This window comes from Pseudophryne corroboree, chromosome 1, assembly GCF_028390025.1.
Source record: "Pseudophryne corroboree isolate aPseCor3 chromosome 1, aPseCor3.hap2, whole genome shotgun sequence".
NCBI lineage: Eukaryota > Metazoa > Chordata > Amphibia > Anura > Myobatrachidae > Pseudophryne > Pseudophryne corroboree.
Genome location: NC_086444.1, coordinates 255,695,296 through 255,721,796, shown reverse-complemented (window position 1 = coordinate 255,721,796; position 26,501 = coordinate 255,695,296). Strand labels below are relative to the sequence as shown.

The 26,501-nt window shown below is 41.3% G+C and overlaps 1 long non-coding RNA gene across 1 annotated transcript; it reads left to right on the top strand.

Annotated features, from left to right (window-relative positions):
- The first annotated feature begins 1,598 nt into the window (after positions 1–1,598).
- Positions 1,599–4,322, top strand: LOC135055764 (uncharacterized). Its single transcript, XR_010243812.1, has 6 exons — positions 1,599–1,662; positions 2,336–2,377; positions 2,681–2,761; positions 3,344–3,406; positions 4,155–4,178; positions 4,293–4,322. It is a non-coding gene; the product is annotated as an uncharacterized LOC135055764 (long non-coding RNA).
- Positions 4,323–26,501: the final 22,179 nt, after the last annotated feature.

Below are 26,501 nucleotides of genomic sequence, written 5' to 3'. Positions count from 1 at the left end.
ACTGTACATGTGTCCTGGATACTGTGCAGTACATGTTTCCAATTGACAGCTTCACTTACAGTACTGTTATTTTTTTTCCCACAGTACCACCACCACCACCACCACCACCACCACCTGCTGCGCTGCCAGGTATTGTGTAACGAGAATTCTGGTGCTACTGTCATCGTTGTTACACTACTGTACATGTGTCCTGGATACTGTACAGTACATGTTTCCAATTGACAGCTTCACTTACAGTACTGTTAATTTTTTTCCCACAGTGCCACCACCACCACCACCTGCTGCGCTGCCAGGTATTGTGTAACGAGAATTCTGGTGCTACTGTCATCGTTGTTACACTACTGTACATGTGTCCTGGATACTGTACAGTACATGTTTCCAATTGACAGCTTCACTTACAGTACTGTTATTTTTTTTCCCACAGTACCACCACCACCACCACCACCACCACCACCTGCTGCTGCGCTGCCAGGTATTGTGTAACGAGAATTCTGGTGCTACTGTCATCGTTGTTACACTACTGTACATGTGTCCTGGATACTGTACAGTACATGTTTCCAATTGACAGCTTCACTTACAGTACTGTTATTTTTTTTCCCACAGTACCACCACCACCACCACCTGCTGCGCTGCCAGGTATTGTGTAACGAGAATTCTGGTGCTACTGTCATCGTTGTTACACTACTGTACATGTGTCCTGGATACTGTGCAGTACATGTTTCCAATTGACAGCTTCACTTACAGTACTGTTATTTTTTTTCCCACAGTACCACCACCACCACCACCACCACCACCACCACCACCTGCTGCTGCGCTGCCAGGTATTGTGTAATGAGAATTCTGGTGCTACTGTCATCGTTGTTACACTACTGTACATGTGTCCTGGATACTGTACAGTACATGTTTCCAATTGACAGCTTCACTTACAGTACTGTTATTTTTTTTCCCACAGTACCACCACCACCACCACCTGCTGCGCTGCCAGGTATTGTGTAACGAGAATTCTGGTGCTACTGTCATCGTTGTTACACTACTGTACATGTGTCCTGGATACTGTACAGTACATGTTTCCAATTGACAGCTTCACTTACAGTACTGTTATTTTTTTTCCCACAGTACCACCACCACCACCACCTGCTGCGCTGCCAGGTATTGTGTAACGAGAATTCTGGTGCTACTGTCATCGTTGTTACACTACTGTACATGTGTCCTGGATACTGTACAGTACATGTTTCCAATTGACAGCTTCACTTACAGTACTGTTATTTTTTTTCCCACAGTACCACCACCACCACCACCTGCTGCGCTGCCAGGTATTGTGTAACGAGAATTCTGGTGCTACTGTCATCGTTGTTACACTACTGTACATGTGTCCTGGATACTGTACAGTACATGTTTCCAATTGACAGCTTCACTTACAGTACTGTTATTTTTTTTCCCACAGTACCAACACCACCACCACCACCACCACCTGCTGCTGCATCCGAGAGCTCCGGAAGTGGTAATAATTACTTTTTGTTACAGTCACACTAGTTTCCTACAGTATTACTGTAATTTTTGTATTTTACAATACTTGTCATCTTTTACACACAGACCGCCTCGTAATTGATACAGAGGAGGAGCTCATTCCCATTGATTCGGGGGAAGAGGAGCCAGATTATAGTAAGTACAGTAGGATTTTCTCAAGCCCATTCTTAAAAGTATTGACCAAGTCCACTTTTATTACTTTTCAGGCAGGGAATTCCAAACATGCACTGTACAGTATTTCCCTCACTGTGAAGACCCCTTTTCGCCTCTGTGCGAAATCGCCTCTACTTCAACAAGAGTTACTGTGCACGTGTCCTCTGTGTCCATCTTATCAAAAACCGTTCCTGTGTATTGTCCCCTTACTGTACTGTATACAGTATATTTGTAAAGGTTAATCATGTCCCCTCTTAATCTCCTCTTTTCCAATGTAAACATGCCTAGCCTGCCTTTCCTTGTATTCCATCTTCTCAATCCACTTCATCACTTTGGTCGCCCGCCTCTAAACCTTTTGTAGTTCCACGATATCCATTTTGTATTATGGTGCCCAAAATTGTGCATCCGACCCACCCTCCACTAGCCTAACCCTCCAATCATACTCTGAATCCACACTCTGCATTCTGAATGTCGGGATCCAGACAGCAGGTCTTTTAAATACAGTACTGTATGTCCCCTACCGCTGGACAGTCATTCTGCTCCTACTGTATTATGAATATATCTCTGCCTCCTGTAGCACTGTACTACTGTGCAATTTTGTAGTAACTGTACTCTACTGTATTTTGTTTATAATATTTTTTTATTTTCAACTCAGTAATTATTGACAGTGAGGATGAAAAACCCTCTCCCCAACTTGGTAAGTAAACTGCAGTATTGTACTGTACTGTACATTGTGTTAAACCAATGGGTTGGGTTTGCGTGACCAGCAGTCAGGATTCTAGCGGTCAGGTGACCGACAGTGGCATCCTGATTGCAGCAATCCCAACAGGGTGAGGTACGGTATCCTAACCCTCCTCCACTACCCCCTGATTCTGGCCTCGACATTCTCGTCTCTGTGTGCGAAATTTACTCTCCTCCTCCAATTCCTGACTGAATTTTTGCTTTACTGTATTCAACACAGAATACAAAAGTATATTTCATGGATTTTTTGCTTTCACAGGCCCTACACTGTCACAGGCGGTGGCGGAGGAGGAGGAGGAGGACCAGGACTCTCTGTCCCTCACCACACTGCACCCATTAAGTAAGTCCAGTCCGGTACATCGTGCCTCTGTAGAGCCAGTTTGAGCAAGGAGAGATTGATTGCTTCTTTTTTTGGTGGGGGCCCAAACCAACCAGTCATTTCAGCCACAGTCGTGTGGCAGACCCTGTTTATATAACATAAGGGTGGTTGGGAGGGCCCAATCACAATTCCATCTTGCACCTCTTTTTTTATTTATTTTTTTATTTATTTATCTTTGCATCATGTGATGTTTGGGGAAAATTGTTATAAGGTTTGATGTAAAAAAAAGGTTAAAAAAAAGAGGCAGATTAGATGGGCAAAGTGGTTCTTACAGTATTTGTCATCAAATTCTATGTTTCTGTATGCAGACCCTCCAACATGACCCGCCGCACTGCTCTGTTTCTAGACTTCCCTCTTAATTTATGATTTCCATCACCTGTGTTGAACTAGTTATATGATAAGAAAGCTGTTTCTTCACAGGTGATGGCAATAATAAATTAAGAGGGAAGTCCAGAACCAGAGCATTTTGTACCATGTTGGAGGGTATGTGTATTTCCTGGAATTAACCTTTTTTTTTTTTCACATTAATGTTTTTTTTCACAGGCCCTACACTGGAACAGGCCACGGAGGAGGAGGAGGATGATGATGATGCTGCTGCATTTAGTGGTAAGAATTATTACTGACATTGATCTGATGCCATCAGAGTAGCACTTTTCATCAGATTTTTCTGGCAAATGCGTAGAAATCGGATGAAAATTGTTTTTGTTTGAACTGGTGATATTGCCCATACAGTAGCAACCGATCACATCCCACATTAACATTTACAGTATCTAGTTACACTTACAGACGATAATACAGTACAGTAGGTAATATTTGATTGGTTGCTACTGTATGGACAACATCCTGTTCTAAAAAAAACACCCATCTTACTCAATTTCTCTCTCTCTCTCTCTCTCACCCCTTGTCACTGTCTCTCCATTCATCTCTCTAGATACTGTCAGTGATGAATTTCCCATTAGGCACGAGAGGCACGTACTGTACCTAGTGGCGGCATCTGTTTGGGGGCCTCAGTTGGATGCTTACAGTATGCTAATACTGTCATCCCAAAAATTACCACTACAGTAACTGCTAAATATTTTAAGTGTACTGTACAATATGCACATACAGTACTGTACAGTATACATAATTCAAAAGAAAAAAGAGTTGCTACTGTACCTTATTCTAGTCATAATCACCGGCATACGGGTCACTCACAAATTTTCTGATGGTCTCGGTGGGGTCCCTTGGAATCACCATGCCTGTCACAAGCATACCTTTTTTTACCCACCTGACACTGGGCCTGGAAACTAGTGTACTATTACTATACTTTTTACTGTATACTGTATCTTATAATATTCTTCTCTTTTACCCACAGACGACGAGCCAGAATACATTTTTGGTAAATATACTGTACAGTAGCAATAGTTGGTACTGTAATTACAGTATTTTTTTTCTCCAACATTATTTTAAGTCAAACTGATATGACTAACTGTACTGTATTATCTTTTTACAGTCCGTCGCCAACCAGTGGAGGAGACACCTGGTAATAAAATAGAAATACATAATGCACTGTACTGTATTCTAACTTACTGTAACATGTATAACACTGAGCTGATCATCTTCACACCCTCTGACATAACCTTACAGTACAAACTGTACTTTCTCTCCTTTTTCACCCTCTTCACTCCACAAATGCATGCTGCGTTTCCTGACTACTGATATAATAGTGTGTAGAGCGTAGCGAGGCACCGTGCCCACCGCGTGGCGAGCGAAGCAAGGGGATTGTGACGCTCCTTCAGCATTGCCCCCTGGAGTGTGAAATGTATGCCATACTGTATCTCACTACATATCCGAGCGCTGCCACGTGCTGGGGGTTCACGGTCGGTGGCCATTTTTAGTGTGCATAGAACTCGCTTATCCACATAGGCCCCTGTGTTTTTAACTACTATATTGAGATGCACATTTCTAGGCCTACAGTATTTAATATACAGTAAGCAGCATTGTTGTTAGGCAATAATTGAAGAATTTACATACAGTACTGACATGTACTGTATGTAATGCTTGTACATCATGTCAGTCGACCCTTATGCTGTACACTACTGTAAGTCTCACAGGGCCCATGCACTTCCAAGGAGGGTTATTTACTGTACTGTATCTGTTTCATACAGGAAACTAATTGCAGTCCATAACACTGAAGTTGTATTTTCAGTACTGTACAGTATACAATACTTAAATTTGAACATCAGGTACTGGATAGTAAACATGTACAGTATTAACTTCTATCATAAAACTCTTATGCATTTTCAGATGTGTAAATTTTAGACTACAGTATTCACAAATGTTTTCTCTCCATACAGGAATTATATTTGGACAACATGCCAGTAACTACAGTATCAACAAAACGATGAGCAAGATAATCGCCAACATGAAAAAAGAAAATAAAACCATCAAAGAGATCCATGCATGGCTCAAGGAAAGTGGCATTATAGTCACTTTAGAAACGGTGCGCTATCATGCATTCGAGAGAACAACGCCCAGATTTGTATTTCCTACAAAATGCACATGGTACGTACTGTACACTACTGTAATGTTTAAATGACTTGCTTTATACCATAAACAATTTTTTTGAAATAAAATAAAAACTTCATCAATTGTAACTGTGATTGTGCTGTTCATGAATTCATATTTTTCATACTGTATTGTACTGTAGGAGAGTGCAACAAATTGTGGAGGAACTAACTCGTGAGGATGATGAGCGTACTGCTCTGCAAATAAAACGAATTCTCCATTCCAAGTATGACCTGGACATATCGGCCACCAGCATCAGAAGGATGCGACGGAAAATGGGATGGACCTTTGGCGCAACAAGGTAAAATACTGAAAGCAGTATAAACCATACAGTAAATGCACTGTTAATAATCCCTTGATACGTGATATAATAATGCCATAAATCATTATACAGAGTGTGTACTTTATACTATATACAGTATGTGTGTGTGTATATACTGTATATACAGTATTCTATCCCAAAAGAGATACCTACTGTATAGGCACTCAGAGACAGCAATGAAGCATTGCCGGCTTATTGTGATGATTACATACTGTATACTGTGTGTGTGTGTTTGTGTGTATGTACAGTACAGTATGTATATATATATATTACTCTGTATGTAACTTAATGTACTGTATGTACAGTTTAATGTATACAGTAGGTATATAATACAGTATACTGCACATACAGTCTACTGTATATACAGTAATCTGTAAATCTGTAATTTCATAACTGTATCTGATTTCATTATTTTTGGCTCTTCACAGGATATCTCCAATGATAAGAGATGTGAATAAAGAAAAGAGAGTGGAACAGGCACGGCGATGGATTGAGAGTGGTGAAACATTTGATGATGTCATTTTCACAGATGAATCGTCTGTTGCCCTTGAGCGGTTCTCCAGAATGTCATTCAGGAAACGTAACCATATCTCTTTAAAACCACGCCCAAAGCATCCATTGAAAATCCATGTATGGGGAGGCATATCACGATTAGGAGCTGGTCCCCTATTATTTTTCGAAGGTACAGTACAGTACTATACTTTATTCTGTGCCTGTGTTCTGTAAAAATACATGTTGTACTGTAGAGTACGTGTAACTGCACAATAAAAGGAGTTGCTTATTAATGAACAACATTTTTTGATTTCTGTAGGAATCATGGATAAGAAATATTTCCAAGAAACAATAGTAGAGAAATGTATGGTGCCATTTGTGAATAAATATTACCCAACTCACCATAGGATATTCCAAGACAATGATCCTAAACACTCCGCCTCAGCCAAATTTATGGAAGAGAAAGGTATGAATTGGGAACGCACACCACCAGAGTGAGTATTCTTTCAACAGTGTACAAGTAAAATTTTGGATAGCACTCTAGTACTGTAAAAAAATTTTTTGTTTAATAAACAGTACAATATTGTATGTTTAATTTTCTCTATTTACTGTAATGTAATTAATTTTTTCTATACGCTTTTTTTTTTTTTTAATTAGATCACCAGACATGAACCCAATCGAATTAGTGTGGGCTCAATTGAAGAGGTACGTTAGGAGTGTTGCAAAGCCAACAACAAAACAGCAACTGGTGGATGGGATAAAGAAATTTTGGCTAGAAGTACTCACACCTGAACATTGTAATAATTATATAAATCACCTGTATAAAGTATTACCTGTTGTAGTTGAAAGAAATGGTCAAGCCACAAATATGTAGTTCTGTATTTTCTGTTTAAAATTTTAAATTGGTGCATTATTAAAAAAAATGATAAAATTGCCTTTGTCTGATTATTGCATAAACTAATGTAGAATATTATACAGTAGTAATGTTATTGATGTGTACTGTATGAACAGTTATTTTCAGTTTTATAAGTCCTGAATAAGAGTACTGTACATTTTGATCAGTGCAGTACATGGAATCGGATGTTGTAATACTTTATTTTTACATTAATATTGATGTTTTTCCAATAAATATTCAATTTTACAGTATGGTACAGTACAGTACATGAGGGTACCTGTACAGTATGATACGTCATTATGGGGGAGAAATACTGTATCCACTAAATGTACAGTAAAATGTTTTTTTCTTATTACAAACACACAAATGCATCTCAGATGGAAATATGCTATACACAGCAGACAGCTTATGGTGACAGAACTTCCCTACTGTATCCCCACCCATAGTCGTGGTATATTTTAGATTGCCTAATGAGACACTCCTGCAGCATTGCCAATGATTCATGTAAAACCTGTGTGCAAACAGTATCTGTATTGAATGCAAAGTACAGTAAGAGTACAGTATACAGTATTATCAGAGCCAAACCTGACCAACATGATGCCCTAGGCTAGATTTTGGCTGATGCCCTCTTGCACAGATGCTACGTAGTTCCGCCTCTAACCCTGCACCCCTTTCCCAGCACCATCACCCATTTTGGCGCTCCTACCCCCTATAATCTAAATAAGAACAATGTGCACATTTAGTGCCAGCCCAAAACAGTGTACAGTATGTTCTTGCTGGGAAGGGGCATGGTAACACAATAATACCCGAAGATGAAATGACACAACACAGTACTGCAACTTTATTCACATTATATCATGCAGTGGTGTCTCTTATTCTCATGACATCATATCATAGTACCACATTACTCCTAACAGTAATGCCCCTTATTCACATTACACCCCACCACATTCATCTTTATTTACATTAGACCACAGGTTCTCAAACTCAGTCCTCAGGACCCCACACAGTGCAGGTTTTGCAGGTCTCACAGAATCACAAGTGAAAAAATTAGCTCCACCTACTGTATGGACCTTCTAAAATGTGTCAGTTAGTAATGAATACATCTGTGCACTTGCTGGTTTACCTGCAAAACATGCACTGTGTGGGGTCCTGAGGACCAAGTTTGAGAACCACTGCATTAGACCATGCAGTAGTGCCCTTTCCTTATGTTACACCAGAAAATATTGTAGTACACCTTATACAGTACACATACAGTACAGTAATGCCACACATTAGTAATGCATTTCATATTTAAATTTTCTGATTTAATTTCATAGAGCCGCAGTCACTCACAGAATATAGGCATGTACTGTAGCATCTCATTTTATTCTGCAGAAGCTGATTATTCCCGTTTCGCTAGTTTGCCGCCTCTGTACAGTATATCACAATAGAAAAAAGTTATAGTGTCAGTGAAAAAAGCACCTCATGACAGATACTGTACACAAGCTCATGTCTAAATACTGTATACTGTAAGCAGTGACATTAAGGGGTACAGTACTGTATATGCAATTGCAGTCGAATTCCGGCAGGAATACGGAAAAAATGGACACGGGATCCCCCATCTTTTTAGAACCAGCACCGGGCTCTGCGCCTGGTCCTGGTGCAAAAAATAAGGGGGACAAAAAAAGCGTAGGGGTTCCCCATATTTTTTGAATCAGCACTGGGCTCCACTAGCTGGACAGATAATGCACAGCCGGGGGAGACTTTTATACCGGTCCCTGCGGCCATGGAATTAAATACCCAACTACAGTAGTCACACCTGGCCGGAGTACCCTGGAGGAGTGGGGGCCCCTTAAATCAAGGGGACCCCCCTCCAGCCACTCGATTATCTCTATCACCCCTGTGTATTGTAGCTAGGGGATTGTGACGCTCCTTCAGCATTGCCCCGTACCCTGCACAAAGCGGTCGTTTTGACAGTGTGCTATGCGATTGAGTCCGGTGTACCGTAATACTGTATGCAATCCTACAGTAGCTTATCCCTCCCCTGTGTATTTTGGCTAGGGGATTGTGACGCTCCTTCAGCATTGCCCCATAACTTGCACAAGGGTTCAGGGGCGGCGGCCATTTTGCCAGTGTGCTACAGTATGTCATCGAGTCCGGTGTACTGTACCATAATATGCATACTGTGTATTTTAGCTAGGGGATTGTGACGCTCCTTCAGCATTGCCCCATAGTCTGTACAATCTGGACTACTGTATTACTTGCTCCGTAGCCTAGGGCCTCTGTGGTCGTCCATGCCGCTGACTTCGTCCAGTCCGCTGCGGTCCTCCAGGCCTCCTCTGCGGTCCTCCAGGCCTCGGTCGTCCAGGCCGCTGACTTGAACCGCTTGGTGGTGTGGTGCAATGACTCAATCGCATAGCACACTGTCAAAACGACCACTACCCATGAACCCCCACCTCCTGAACCCCCACCTCGTGGCAGGCAGCAGTTGGGTATGGAATGAGAAATGGCATAAGCTGTGCAGGCTACGGGGCGATGCTGAAGGAGCGTCACAATCCCCTAGCTCAATTACATTGGGATAAGCGAGGTCTATGCACATTACGGTATACCGAGCTGGATCGCTTAGCAACCTGACAACATGGCCGCCGACCGTGAACTCCCAGCACGTGGCAGCGCTCAAATATGGAGTGAGATACAGTATGGCATACATTTCACACTCCAGGGGGCAATGCTGAAGGAGCGTCACAATCCCCTAGCTCAATTACTGTACATTGGGATAAGCGAGGTCTATGCACATTACGGTATACCGAGCTGGATCGCTTAGCAACCTGACAAAATGGCCGCCGACCGTGAACTCCCAGCACGTGGCAGCGCTCGGATATGGAGTGAGATACAATATGGCATACTGTACTGTACATTTCACAGTTCAGGGGGCAATGCTGAAGGAGCGTCACAATCCCCTAGCTCAATACAGTATCTCACGCTTACAGTATCTTACAGTATACGCTTACAGTATCTCTGTGTATTTTGGCTAGGGGATTGTGACGCTCCTTCAGCATCGCCCCGTAGCCTGCACAGCTTATGCCATTTCTCATTCCATACCCAACTGCTGCCTGCCACGAGGTGGGGGTGAATAAAAAAAATAATAAAGTGTCTGAAAAAAACTACAGTAACATGCATTAGTACTTAAGGAATCGAACCCTGGACTCTGAGTATAGGAAGCGAAACACTTCACCACTTCGCCGCAGACAAATGTATAAATCCGTTGGTTTTGATTATGCTGTAATGGCTACGGGATTAAGACGATAACATACTGTAGAAAATTCCTAATCTTGAGAGGCAATAGTGAACTTGTAACACACATCCATTTGCGACAGTGTACACTACTGGTTTTACAGTAGTGTTTTGTCTGCGGGACTCGGACGCTCACATACAGTATTCATAAAGTATTGTAGATGGATCATATACTGTATGCTGTACTACTGTATTTGCGTCGGTGTCGTACTGTATATACTGTACAGTACTGTATTAAATAATGCAGCGTAATGAGTACAGTATTTGCTGTATGCAGCGTAATGAGACGCCTTAGTAAAGTAGTCCTTATTATGTATGTCAGTATTGTATTTTACGGGAGACCACACGCATGCGCAGTGGTGATTGTAAAAAGCGACATCTGGTGGCTGATCGCAGGTATTACACGTAAAGGTAACGCCAAACGTCAAATGTCTGTCTCCGTGCGATTAGATAGCCTCTCTGTGGCTAGGCGCGCCTCGCTACGCCACAGTACGCTGCGTATGGTCGAACGGGCCAACCGCCGCGGCCACTCAAGATAAAGGTGGCTACATCTGTACTTATCTGACTGCTTTTTGAGTTGGATTATTTTTGTAATACTCCCTTAAAATGGGTAGACTTTTTAATTTCTTATCCCAAAACAGTGATTGCATAATATACAGATGTGTCCTCATATACTTGGCTTCAGTTGTGTCACCCCCTCCCGGCGCATCATGTCCAGAGCAACTCAGCTGCTCCGAGCATCTTTCTTGCTCAAAATGTGCAACTTATTCACGTAAATGAAAAAAATGAGCGTGACAAAACTACTGTGCTAGACTGCACTGATCAGTTTGATGTGTGACATTTGTATATCTCTGTGTGACTCCCAAGCACCGCTGCCACTCTGAATTTGTATACAAAGGGCTATGATGCAGCGGCCGCGGCTTTTTCTCATGCCAAGTTCCACCGTACTTCATCCAGGGGCAAACAAAGGATTTCTGAAGAGGGGTTTACAAATGTTCGATTTTAGAACAATTGTCTCCAGCGCATGAAGGATGCATAATTAGCATGTAACAAGCTATAGTCTGCCCCAAACAAAGTGCAGTTTATGTAATACAGTACGTCAGACATGTGCAGGCCCAATGATCACAGTAAGCCACTTATCAGATTATCTCTCTGGTGCGATGATTGAGGAGTCAGATCCACAGTCATACACCACAGAAGACTTGGTAGGAAAGTCTGCTGCCACTGAGCATGTGCAGCAGCTCCAGTCCATCCTTTATACAGCATGTAGTAGTCGCTGGCCAAGCTGTGGGGAAGGGGGTTTCTGGGCAACTGGAAATCCCCCTGTGTTTGCCTATGTCATCTATGACGTTGTTTGTGTTGATAACTAGTTCCTGCATGGTTAAAGCTGCAGCCCAGCATCTCTAATATACTTGAAGCAATGTTTTGCAGCATCTGTGATGCAAAAAAGATTGAAATTTTAAAAATGGTACATTACTCCTCTCGGAGTGTCTCAATCACGCCAGACATCTTGCGCTGTATTCCATGTAGACACTAGGTGTATGAGGACACATCTGTATTCTTCTGTGATACTTATCAAGCTTGGGTCCACGTTAATAAGAAATACAACAGAATTGTTCACTACACCTGATGTATCCCTTTATGGGGGAATCTAAATTTCATTCCCTGTGTTGCCTTATAGGTAATTGTCTGCACTTCGTCTAATATTAGGGCAATAGATGTTGTCTGAATCAAAATATAATTCATTATAAATAGGCGATGTTACCATAGTGGACAGTATAGTGGATATATATAGTAAGGAATAGATATGAAATAAGTTTGAATGTATGAGGTAATGTTTAGCTGATTTAAGAAATTAGGTTTGTGTATGTGTTTATATAGATATACTGTATATTTGTGTTTTACAGCAAGATGGTAAAAAATAGTGTAGGGAACAGGTTTATTCTGCTCTAGTCATAAATAAGGCCAGAGAGGTTACAGTAAGATCAAGAGTCATTGTAGAGAAAAGGTATTAGGCCATAAATGATAATAGGTATGTGACAGAGCTCTGTTGGTCATTGGAATTCACAGGTGTGCTTACAGTAGATCAGAATCTACTGGTTTGTCTATTGTCCAGTGAAGGTTAAAAGCTAGGGAGTATAAATTAACTACTATGAAAAGAGATCACATCCATTGATAAAACATTGTGTAACCGACCCCAGGAAAACTTGTCAATACAACAGAACTTTGGATGAAAAGACATTCCAGATTTTACAATACTATACTTGCTTAAGGCAGTGTGGACACCACACTTTTATGACACCATGCCTCCGTGAACAGGACACGACAGCCCAGTTCAATGTTTGTTTTATTACACCTTGGAATCTGACAAACCTATAATTACCTATTCCATTGGAAACTATGAGAATATGATAGTTTGAATTGGTAAAATATGAGATAAAAGGACCAGACTTGTAGTTAGGAGTTAGTAAGGAGAGGAGGGAGAAGGAAGGAGGAGAAGGACAGAAGGAAGGAAGTCAGTCAGGAGGAGAAGTCATGGAGAACATGCAGAAGGAATGATTCTTGGGATGGCAATCTTTAACTTGCAAGTATACATTTTATGATAATAATTGAAACTGTTTGTGAAACTTATGTCATGTTGTTTTATGTTATGTAACGAAGGAAACATAGCATAGCTTAATATAATTATAATTAGTATATATATCACTACTGTGTATATCTTATTCTGTACGATTTGATCTGCCTGTAAATAAAGAATCATATAAAAAGAGCGGTAATATTCAAGCTTGAACTCTCTTTAAGGAATCTTAACTTCATAATTTCATAAGTCATATATATATAAGGACTGCATATATTTATCAGCCAATTAATTTGTAAGCCTGACATAATATATTTGCAGATATATATGATAACGCATATTAATTTAAATATATCCATATATTAATAACCATATATGTTATATTGAATATTAATATTCATAAATAAGATTCCATAAAGCAATATTGGCGACCACGAATTGGACTTGTTATTACTGAATCTGATTATCTGATTTATAATATTTATGAGGAGTAGCAAATGCTATAAGCTGGCTACCAAATCTGCAGAATCACGGTGGGGATGTATCTATGAAAATTTATTACCATTGTGTAATGTCAATTTTGTATTCTGTATAACCTAGGATAAATGTGTTAGTGCAATATACGTTATTTTAACTAACATAATATCTATTAGGAAGCAGCACCAATGGCTATAAGCCTGCTGGCAAAGTACAAGATCACAGTGGAATAGGTTACAAATGAGAATAAAGAATTTAAAGGCCTAGAATAGAAAATGTGCACAGTGGAAATGAGTATTTCCAAATAAATGTATAAATGTACCAGGTATTAGAGTTTAACCTTAAGACACCGGTCAATCTTAAGGAGAGGATACCGTCAGTACAAAAACAAGGAATATAAAAATTTAGCATTGTAAATGATTGCAATGTTAAAAATGCAAAAGTTTTCTGTAGCATTAAGAAAAATGCGCAAAACTGCGGCTTTAGAAGCCAAACAGAAATGTAAAGAAGAATCAGGTTCACGTCTTCGTAAGGTGTGCCTGACCATTAATGCAAAAATGCATTCATTATTTAAGTCCCTTAAACAGAAAAATAAACAGAAAAAGTTTGGGGCAGAAGCAAAAAGCCTGGCAGATTGTAAGCAAACTGTCATGACCTCTCAGGAGGAGATAAAAGAAAGTACAAGGGAGAACATTGTAGATGTAGGTGAGATTCAGGACAGCATTGTCCATGTGCAGCACACAGAGTCTGCTATGGTCACACAGACCACCAGCAGAACAGCCTCTTTGGTAAAGGAAGAAAGTAGCAATGTGCAGGATGTGTCTATCATCAGACAGCACATTAATGTAAAGGAGGTAGCAGCAATAGGAGATGTCCCCTATACTGTGTCTAGTAAGGGGGAAGATCATTGTAACTCAGATTATGAGTATTCTGCTGAATACACTCTCAGAGTTCCCAATGTAAATGAAGAATTTGTTATGCCCTTAGGCAAAGGTGAATTGTCAGCAGATTTAAACACTGATAGCAGCAGTACAGTGCACACAGGGGTGGGGAAGTTCCCCATGGTGAAAACTCCCATGGCAACCAGAGTTGCAAACCTTGAAATGTATTCACCTGGAAACATGTTTAAAGGGAAAATCCATGAAATTAATTCAGGAATGCATGTTTACAAACAAAGTTCCCAAACTTATGTAACCCCCACAGAGCACTCAGAGACTTCTAGTGATGGTGCAAATGTTTGCATGCTCTCAGAGAGACCACATGCAGAGTGTCATTCTGCAAACCACACACCAATTAACAATGACAAAAAGGATCACCAGGATGAAAATGTTTTTATGCCCTGGTGCCATAACCATTTTATTACAGGTGTGGAAAGACAGAAAGCCCTGGGACCTGCAATACATATTTGGCAAAGTTTAACAAGTTTCTCTCCCCACAAAAGTAGGTTTTTTCAGAAGCTCCAAGATTCTTCCAAACTAAGGAGCCACACCAAGCAGCAAACGCTATGGTTAAAGACAGTCTGGGACCAGGCTGCATCACAAGGGAGTATGGTCACAAGTGAATACGGTAGTATCATTCCTTTACTTGTTAGATCCAATGAAGCCATTGTTTGCTTTGATGTTCAAACAGCCACAGTTTCCAAATTAAACCTGCATCATATCTGCAGCGACAATTGTGCTGTCATTGACACACAATGTGACAGGAAAGATTGGCACAGGCCAGAAACAATTGTTTGTTTGTTATTCAATCGTTAAAAGACACATTTGTAAATTCTGTACCTGATAACATGCAGCAGATAGGACAGAATGCATAGCAAGCTATGTTAAATCACTGTATAAATATCTGTGATAGTCATTGTATGTATTTTTGTTTGATTCATAGTAATCCTGGCAACCTGTATACAGAATGGTGCAAGACTCCAAAAAGACTCCAATTTACAAGGGAAAAGGTCTTCATTAACCCTTTCATCGCTGCTATCCAGCAAAATCTACATAGCATCCCTAAAGACTGATATATGGACAAATCCTCAAGGAGTTTTCTAGTTTCACAAGAAAGGGGAATGTTTTCATTAACCTTTTCATCACAAGTAATCATTACTTGTCTTTCAAACTACATGTACACTCCCAAAACAGTGTACAGCACATCTCATCACTGTGATTATACAGAACTGTCTCATCCCTTCATATACCTTAATCACATATATGTAAACATTTGTCTGATATATATATATATATTATGTAATTGTATTATATACCTTGTAAATATTTTATGTTTTTTTAATATTACACAGTAGATACTACCTATGCTTCCTTCGTAAAAGCTTCAAAAGTAATTAAATATCTAATACAGGATGGTATACCGCGTTATAACAAATTGGGCCGAGATTATTAAGTGGGATGAATAATTCTCTTAATAAAGACTGTCACAAGTCTAAGATAATTATTTGTAGCATAACAGGGTCACTGTATATGCACATGGCTGCATATAAAATAATATTGGATGGAATTAGATATAGTTAAAGCCATTCCTAAATGATATTTAATATCTGTTTGAAGCAAAATTATATTCATTTATTGTATTGATAGGATGTTACTATATACACATCAAAAGCATTTTAAATAATTATTAGTCAAAATATAGGTAGGATAGAAAACGCCTTTATATGGGTTAAACTGGTATAAGGTTATGTAAGATTGAGATGTATAAATAGGTACAAGGTAGAATAAGGAGATTTAAGACTGCATGGTAATTTATTCAGTGAGGAAATACAGTAAACAGAGTAGGTGTACTACTCACAGCCATTTGTGGTACTATTGCCCGAAGACAATTAAGACCTACTATTAACAAGCAAGGAAAGAAAGAAAGAAAGAAAAAAGAAAAAAAAAAAAGACTTTCATATATGACTGTTCTATTCAAAATCACAACCTGTTTTGTGCAAAGCAATATGGACACTGGTCACAACTGCGGCATTGGATAAACGCAAAGGAAACAGAACTGCTAAAGACTGTATAAAGACTATTACTATTACCGAGGGTCATCACAAGTACTGAGTTGCAAACTCAAGATCATAGTACGCAAAATACACAGCCCTCTGCGTCAAACAGCGAAATGGCAAGCAAAGGAGCAGCTGCTATGAAGAATTCTACTTCAACTGCCTCCATAATGCAGACGCAAGGCGTCTCCAATTGCAAGCAAACCACGCAGATGACAGTCTTATCCCAGTAAATTGCTACAGCCAAGAACAGCAAAAATGTCCAAATGTAATGATCCAGATACAGAAAAAAGGTCTACAATTGGGCTATGGTATTCCAAATGTCTGTAGAAATTAGTTTTCCTCATGAATACTGAATAAAAACCTCAGTCTTGTCTGCTTTAGTTAAAAAGTAGAATAAGGTTAGGTAAGCTAAGAATTTTTATAGATTTTTAAAATCACAATGGTTATTATTATTACACTTATGGTATATATTAGGGTTACAACAAAAGTTATGTTTTGAAGAAATATTTTGAAATGTATTTGGAAGCAATTACGCTAGTTTAATGTGTGGCCAATCAAAATAATTTCTCATGGCCACAAGGGGGCGACTGTTGCCTTATAGGTAATTGTCTGCACTTCGTCTAATATTAGGGCAATAGATGTTGTCTGAATCAAAATATAATTCATTATAAATAGGCGATGTTACCATAGTGGACAGTATAGTGGATATATATAGTAAGGAATAGATATGAAATAAGTTTGAATGTATGAGGTAATGTTTAGCTGATTTAAGAAATTAGGTTTGTGTATGTGTTTATATAGATATACTGTATATTTGTGTTTTACAGCAAGATGGTAAAAAATAGTGTAGGGAACAGGTTTATTCTGCTCTAGTCATAAATAAGGCCAGAGAGGTTACAGTAAGATCAAGAGTCATTGTAGAGAAAAGGTATTAGGCCATAAATGATAATAGGTATGTGACAGAGCTCTGTTGGTCATTGGAATTCACAGGTGTGCTTACAGTAGATCAGAATCTACTGGTTTGTCTATTGTCCAGTGAAGGTTAAAAGCTAGGGAGTATAAATTAACTACTATGAAAAGAGATCACATCCATTGATAAAACATTGTGTAACCGACCCCAGGAAAACTTGTCAATACAACAGAACTTTGGATGAAAAGACATTCCAGATTTTACAATACTATACTTGCTTAAGGCAGTGTGGACACCACACTTTTATGACACCATGCCTCCGTGAACAGGACACGACAGCCCAGTTCAATGTTTGTTTTATTACACCTTGGAATCTGACAAACCTATAATTACCTATTCCATTGGAAACTATGAGAATATGATAGTTTGAATTGGTAAAATATGAGATAAAAGGACCAGACTTGTAGTTAGGAGTTAGTAAGGAGAGGAGGGAGAAGGAAGGAGGAGAAGGACAGAAGGAAGGAAGTCAGTCAGGAGGAGAAGTCATGGAGAACATGCAGAAGGAATGATTCTTGGGATGGCAATCTTTAACTTGCAAGTATACATTTTATGATAATAATTGAAACTGTTTGTGAAACTTATGTCATGTTGTTTTATGTTATGTAACGAAGGAAACATAGCATAGCTTAATATAATTATAATTAGTATATATATCACTACTGTGTATATCTTATTCTGTACGATTTGATCTGCCTGTAAATAAAGAATCATATAAAAAGAGCGGTAATATTCAAGCTTGAACTCTCTTTAAGGAATCTTAACTTCATAATTTCATAAGTCATATATATATAAGGACTGCATATATTTATCAGCCAATTAATTTGTAAGCCTGACATAATATATTTGCAGATATATATGATAACGCATATTAATTTAAATATATCCATATATTAATAACCATATATGTTATATTGAATATTAATATTCATAAATAAGATTCCATAAAGCAATACCTGTCTTAAAAGTTCCTGCTCTGGATAAAGGGATAATGTTCATAAATTATGTTATTTACCTAGGTGGTGTCAGTCATGTATTCCAATACCTGAAGAAAAGAGCTGGATTGCCTAATCAACATTTCTCTTTGAGCTACCATGTGCATCATTTGCAATGGACCACCACTTTATCAAGGACAATTCAGACCCCCATGACCCTCTAATTATTTACTTACTGTCTACCCTTATATAAATCAGTATGTGCATGCAGCTGACTTCATCTAAATACTTTTAACTTAACACTGATTGGTTTGGGGTGATGACAGCGTAACAAACAGACCTCCATTCTATCACTGGTTATGACATTTTGCTGTCCAAATTAGAGTAGTTCTTTACACACTGTGGATTTGCAAGAGGTCCAGGCCCGGCGCCACCCGCTCAGCAAGGTCTGCAATGCAGGGAGGCGCCGGGTCGGAGAGGCGCTCTCCCTGCTCTGCTACCTTGTGCACTTTTGCTGCCGGCTGCCAGCGCCTGTCACTCTGACAGGCAGCAGCGGCGCTCCCCCTCTCTGCCTCCTTACGGACGGAGTTGCACCGTCCTGCCTGTTGCTCACGGGTGCCGCTGCTGCCAGCGCCTGTAACACTCATCACAGGTAGCAGGGGCAGCCGGCAACGTGAAGAGATGCGCCGCAGAAATAGAACATGCGCCTCCTGCCCGCACGCCCAGGAAGACCACCGCACGCAAGGGGGGGTTCAAAAGACCCAGAAACCCCCGCTGAGTCGGACCAGTGCAGTCATCAGAGCTGCCGCACATGCGTGGCAGCCAGCCTTGGATTTAGCATAAGGTGAGCGAGGGGGAAGAGGCCACCCGTGAGAGGGGAAGGGGGGGTCTGATCGCGAGGTGGGGAGTGGGATCTCACCACCACCACCACCACTGCCAATCAGCTCTCTGTCCCGCTGCGCAGAGCCATAGACCACCTTCATGCTCACAACAGCACAGCTTAGTGATGTGATTACTGAGGCACTGAGCACCTCAGTTGTTCCTCTCTTATGGACAGCCAATTTGCCGTGCAGCCTGCACAGGCTACAAGGAAGCTAGGAGGCATTCGTTGCAGCATGTCTTACTGTCACAGGGAGTAAGTAAGAAACCACCAATAAAATTTTGTGTACAATAGGATAGGGATAAGGTGGGTATACATAGTGTAGAATGGGGGTGGGTGGGTGTACATGGTGTTTGTGGTTGGTTGGTTGGTTGGTTGGTTGGTTGGTTGGTTGGTTGGTGTGTGTGTGTGTAATAGCAAAAAAAAACAAAAAAAAAAACAGCGGCGCTCTGGACTATTACAAACCAACTCGGAACACAATGGTGTGTTAAATCATTGTTTCAGCTCTTTAATTAGCTTTTTTTTCAAGATTAACAGAACATAAGAAAGTGCACTAAAGGGTGGAAACTTTGATTGTGTTGCACCATTGTATTACGAGCTGGTTTGTAATGGACCGGAATGCCACCATTTCCATTTGCTGCTATATGTACAGAGTCCTTGTTGGTATCTGCGGAGCGCACCCAGCGAGTATATGTGGGGAGATCCACTGAGTGCTGGACCTAGCTACTAACAGAAAAATACACACACGGAACCCCCCCCCCCCCCCCCATGAAAATCCTGCGTTTGTCCCTGCACACTAGCACAGCTCCGAGTCCTCTCTGAGTACCAAGCTCTGCCTCCCCTGTGGGCTGCTCTGCATCTAAGGAATAGCGTCCCTGCCCTCAGCCTCCCTGTAACTCCCCATCATCATCCCTGCCCTCATCCTCCCTGTAACTCACTGTCAGCGTCCTGCCCTCACCCTCCCTGTAACTCCCCGTCAGCGTCCCTGCCCTCACCCTCCCTGTAACTCTCCATCAGCGTCCCTGCCCTCACCCACCCTGTAACTCCCCGTCAGCATCCCTGCCCTCACCCACCCTGTAACTCCCCATCAGCGTCCCTGCCCTCACACTCCCTGTAGCTCCCCGTCAGCGTCCCTGCCCTCACCCACCCTGTAACTCCCCATCAGCGTCCCTGCCCTCACACTCCCTGTAGCTCCCCGTCAGCGTCCCTGCCCTCACCCACCCTGTAACTCCCCATCAGCGTCCCTGCCCTCATCCTCCCTGTAACTCCCTGTCAGCGTCCTGCCCTCACCATCCCTGTAACTCCCCGTCAGTGTCCCTGCCCTCATCCTCCCTGTAACTCCCTGTCAGCGTCCTGCCCTCACCCTCCCTGTAACTCCCCGTCAGTGTCCCTGCCCTCACCGACCCTGTAACTCCCTGTCAGCGTCCCTGCCCTCACCCTCCCTGTAACTCCCCGTCAGCGTCCTGCCCTCACCCTCCCTGTAACTCCCCGTTAGCGTCCTGCCCTCACCCTTCCTGTAACTCCCCGTCAGCGTCCCTGCCCTCACCCTCCCTGTAACTCTCCATCAGCGTCCCTGCCCTCATCCTCCCTGTAACTCCCTGTCAGCGTCCTGCCCTCACCCTCCCTGTAACTCCCCGTCAGTGTCCCTGCCCTCACCCACCCTGTAACTCCCCGTCAGCGTCCCTGCCCTCACCCTCCCTGTAACTCCCCGTCAGCGTCCTGCCCTCACCCTCCCTGTAACTCCCCGTTAGCGTCCTGCCCTCACCCTTCCTGTAACTCCCCGTCAGCGTCCCTGCCCTCACCCTCCCTGTAACTCTCCATCAGCGTCCCTGCCCTCATCCTCCCTGTAACTCCCTGTCAGCGTCCTGCCCTCACCCTCCCTGTAACTCCCCGTCAGTGTCCCTGCCCTCACCCACCCTGTAACTCCCCGTCAGCGTCCCTGCCCTCACCCTCCCTGTAACTCCCCGTCAGCGTCCTGCCCTCACCCTCCCTGTAACTCCCCGTCAGCGTCCTGCCCTCACCCTCCCTGTAACTCCCCGTCAGCGTCCCTGCCCTCACCCTCCCTGTAACTCCCCGTCAGCGTCCCTGCCCTCACCCTCCCTGTAACTCCCAAAGTAGTGGGAATACAGAGAGAGAGGAGGAAAAGAGAAAACGTAAAAGTAGCCTCAGGCAGTGCTGGGAATAACAGCTTAAAAAAAAACCCCAGGCAATGCTGGACATAAGTATATGGGACTTATGTTCTGTAATATGAATCATGGGGACTACGTGCAGTGTAATGTGAATAAGATTGTGCTACAGTGGGGCGTAATTTGAATTGGAGGCACTATTGTGAGGTGCTATTGTGTGCTCTCATCCCTTCAATGTGAGACCACACCCCACTTTTGTGATGCACGCTGACCCTTTATGAGTTAAGGGAGGGAGGGTGCAATTTTATAGTTTGCAGGAGGGCGCCGAATACCCTAGCACCGGCCCTGAAGAGGTCCACATTAAGGTGCTGAACAGAGCTAATGTTTCCTAATATTATGAGTGGTAACTGCTTCCACAAGTACGTCCATGACAGCTGCATCCTACCTTCCCCTCTTTATGTCTGTGTTCCCCCTTTTCTTCTAATTGTTTCTCCTTCCACCGTAACTCGGAATTATTAATTTACTAACACTTCCTTACTGTACCCAGATTATGAGGTGGGATCTTGTGGGTTGGTGGCATTGGTAACTTGAGATTTTAGCTTCAGATATTGAGTTGGAGTTTTATTGCTGAAATAATTGTTTTCCTTTTTTATTCTTTTTATGTACGAGTACACCTCCAAGTCTGTATTAATACAGTGCTACCTTGTATGGTACCTGGAGGACATTTACATAATTGCATATTCTACCTGTACTTGTATAAAACCGAATAAAAAAGATTTTGAAATAAAAAAATTATACATACTGAAGGAAGAAACTCCTGAACACTCATATGCACTATACTTGCATAATATAATAAAAATGACAGTAAAACCTGAGAAATGAGATTGAAAATTGCAAGCCACAAGGGTTGGATTACTGGACAGCTCCAAAATATATGCAACAGGGAACCCACCATTCCACAGTTTCTCCAACAAATCTTTGAAGTATTGGGACAGATTTTGTGTAAACATTTTAAATACGTTTAATACAGCAATTCCCAATCACCACCAGGCAATGAAATTTGAAGCTCATCTTCCCACAGAGTTATTCCACCTTTACGGCACTTAATAATAAAAAGCTTTAGTACATTAATTTCCTCCCTCTGTATGTATAATCTTATAGCAAATACGTTATTATTCTTATAGTCATGAGAGCGGCCTTAGCCCAATATTGGAAACGGCTTGACTCGCCTCCCATATTCAAAATTATTTCCTACAGTCAAGATAGTTATGAGATGTAGACTCTGGATTTTAGACAATCCTCAGGACTTTCATCCCCTTTTGTAAAATCAAGTCTCTGGTGTGATTACTACACTACCCACCACTCTACATCCAACAGACCAGCACCTCCTTCATCAGATCAACCTGGACATCTTTCGATCTCTGTGAGTGGGTACACTACTCATCCTCTCTTAATGAATAGAGTGTGATGTTGTTTTATGTGTTTCTACTATTCTCTCTTGTCTTCCATCTCCGGTATTCATCTCCCTCCCCCACCCCCACCCCCTAGTTCTTCTTTATACCTGGTAAAAGTTGATAATTTGTGCAATGATCTTGCATGGCTTGTACTGTTTTCTTTTTTTTCAATAAAATGTTACTGAGTTAAAAAAAGTAAGTAAAAGATAATAATAATAATAATAATAATAATAATAATATTATAATAATAATATAATAATAATAATAATAATAATAAAAATTCTAATAATAAAATGAATAATCAAAGACAAATTCTCCAAAACATGAAAATAGGTCTAGTTATAAAGTAGAAAAACCCTTTAGTCACTAAAAGGTTAAATAATACTGATTTTAAACCAGTTAAAGATACCTTGACACCAGGTTCTCCTCCTACTCCTCCTCATCATTATCACCATCATTATCAAAGTTTATTTATAAGGCGCAACAGGTTTTGCATCGCTTTACAGTGTAATACAGATATGACATATAAAGAAACAGTTTGAACAGAATAATGAGGGCATCAATGCAATTAATGACCAAATTGCCAGTCATACAGACAATATCCACATAATTACATACATGAAAATCACAATGAAGCAGACAAATTAATTAATGCTTCCATTTTCTAACAAATCGCATGGCAGAAAGATTTGGCAGAAGAAGTGATAGTATATATAAATAGGGCCAAGAGAGAACCTCTTTGCTTACAGTGTACAGTAAAAAGAGGGGTAGTAGACATTAGTGAGAGGTGGAACAGTGGACTTGGCTGAGCAGTTATAGTAGAAAGAAGGATTAGTAGGAAGGATGAGGATGAGAGAGGGCATGTCAGGGATGAAAAGATGCAGAGAGGGGTAAGGATCTGGTGGTATGAAGAATGTGAGCAGATGGTGGGGATTTAGGTTGGGGCCAATTGTAAAGAGCATCATGGAGGAGGAGGGAGGGAGGGAAAGAGAGAGGACGGAGTAGGAAGAGCATACTTGGAGTGTATGGGGGATGGGTAATGGTGGGAGTGGAGTATTGTAGTGTTGGAGCTTACATGGTAGTAGTGAGAAATAGGAGGAGGTTGATTGCTAGGTAAGGTAAGAGGACATGACGAAAGAGAAGATAATACATTGGAAGGGGCAACATAAGACAGGAACTGAAAGGATAGTAGTAGAATACGTGAAGCAATATACAAATGCCAATGTAGTGCCAAGCTAGTACACAGTCGTAATACAAGATAGTTTGTACAAGAACAGCAAAGCTAAACTCAGAATAGCAGAACAGGAGCACAGCTGATACATATAACATCGGTACAGTAGGTAGAACATACAGTATAAGAGCAGTAATGCAGTAGTGGTACAGAGAAGTAATACAGCAGAGTATATAAAAAGAGGGACAATTAGCAAGAAGGGCAGCTGTGCCGGTCATAATGTAGTATGGCACACAGCAAATGTAGATGGTAAACAGTTCAGGAGGACGTCAATCCAGTGGATGTTTGGAGTTGGATTGGTCAATAAGGCAAACACAGGGTCTGCAGGGTGCTGGATTCACACGCTTGAGGCCTAGTCAGGCTAGGCGATGCAGAGTAGAGAGAGATCAGGTAGTAGGGTCTGGGGGGCTGGTGGTTAGCTGAGGAGTAATGGGAGCCATCAGTGCCCGGAAGATAGGAGAGTATGGAGTACCCCAAGACTGAAAAAAATGCACCATTTACTACAAAAGCTATGAAGTTGGGCTGGTTAGGGATCTGCAGAATCTCAAAGGAGAGGGCCAAAATCTGCATAAAGAGGTAAGCATACAAATATTTTGTGCACATGTGCAGCTTGGAAATTCATTATAATATTTTACACAAAAAAGTATTTCCAACTCTACATAAGCTCCTATGTAGTTAATAAAAATGTTATTGTGATAATGTTATTAAATTATTTTTGTATTTGTACCTCACAGGCGGGTTTTCTCTAGCCTACATATCAGAAGAGTGAGGTATAAACACAGCCTCCTTGGATGGTCTGGTTTCTCTAATGAGTTGAGATTATAAGATACAGCAGGCATGCTTCCTTTATACGTTACAGACAAAAGACCAAGATCATATCGGCTGGTGAAAGCAGAGGCAGATTTAGACCTCATGGGGCCCTAAGCAAGTTACCGATTTGGGGCCCCCATTCTTCAAAAAAATGCTCAGTGTGGCCACCCCCCCACCACCAATTGTAGCAGACCGATTCCCACTCATTAGGCCACCCCCCAGTCAGTATATGCTCCCTAATCTGGCCCCACTGACGATTATAGCAGGCGGATGGTAGTTGTGCTAGTGTATTTATTATTATTTATTACCAGTTATTTATATAGCGCACATATATTCTGCAGCGTTTTAAAGAGTACATTTGTCCATTCACATCAGTCCCTGCCCCAGTGGAGCTTACAATCTATATTCCCTATTACATGTACACATTCATGCTAGGGTTAGTTTTGTTGGGAGACAATTAAACTATCACTTTATTTTTGGATTGTGGGAGGAAACCAGAGTACCTGGAGGAAACCCATGCAAGTATGGGGAAAATATACAAACTCCACACAGTTAGGGCCATGGTGAAAATTTAACCCATGACCTCAGTGCTGTAAGACAGTAATGCTAACCATTACACCATCCGTGATGCCCTTAAAAATCACACTGTAGGCACTGAGCACAGGCAGGTGCAGGCAACTGGCACCTGACAGCTATCTAGTCAATGACAGCCTGCTGGGAGTATTCAGTCAGCCCAGCACTCTGACATTTTTGGTGGAAATCAGAAATTCAGATTTTGAAACCAAATTTTGGGTTTTGGATTGTAAAAATGACATGATTTTAGCTGTTTTTATAAATTTTTTACAAAATCCAAAACCCAAGATTTTTAATTTGAATTCTGAACAAAAATCAGAGGGTGATTTTGTAAAACCAAAACACAACAATAAAATTAGAGACAAAACACAAGACTTTACGCACATCTCTAGTATATACAATTGTCTGCCTGACATACAAGTACCATACATTTTCCGTCTGAACATATGCATGTATAAACTTTTTTTTGTGTTTTATTACTGTACGTCCAGGGCGCAAATGCATCCAACTCTAGATAAAGCCTTACCACATCTATATAAAGTTTTACCTTACTTATCAATTGTGTTCTTATCCCCAGAAGACAAAGACTTTATCTAATTACACAATCTCGAGAAGGTAAAATCAAAACAGAGATGGGTTAATTTTGTAACATATTGTTTCTCATGTGTTGTGCTACACATTGTTTTCTAGTGAAATGATCTCACTGAATCTCTCAGTGGAGCAATGCCACAATTGCTGTAAGTTGATTCGTATAACCTTCAAGCTATTAAACTCCTCCACATAGTTTAATGGGATACGCGATCAATTGCTCATTCAGGAAATCTAAGATTCTGAGCAGGAACTGATCACTGTGACATGATATTACACGATAGGACATGATATTAAGGAGCTGATTCAGGTTGGATCGCAAAACGCGATCCAACTGCAAAAATTACAAAAAGTATGCTGGTGCATGGGCAGTGCCCATCCTGCGCATGTGCCCGCATTTACTGTGGGCTCCCGCAGAAAAGGCGAATGCCTCTAACTGTCAATCAGGCAGAGGCATCACGGGGCATTGGTGGGGGGGGAGCAGCAGTGCTCCATTTCCTTGGCGGAGACGGAGTATTGCAGGGGCGTTGCTACAAAATGGGGGGCAGTGCGGCA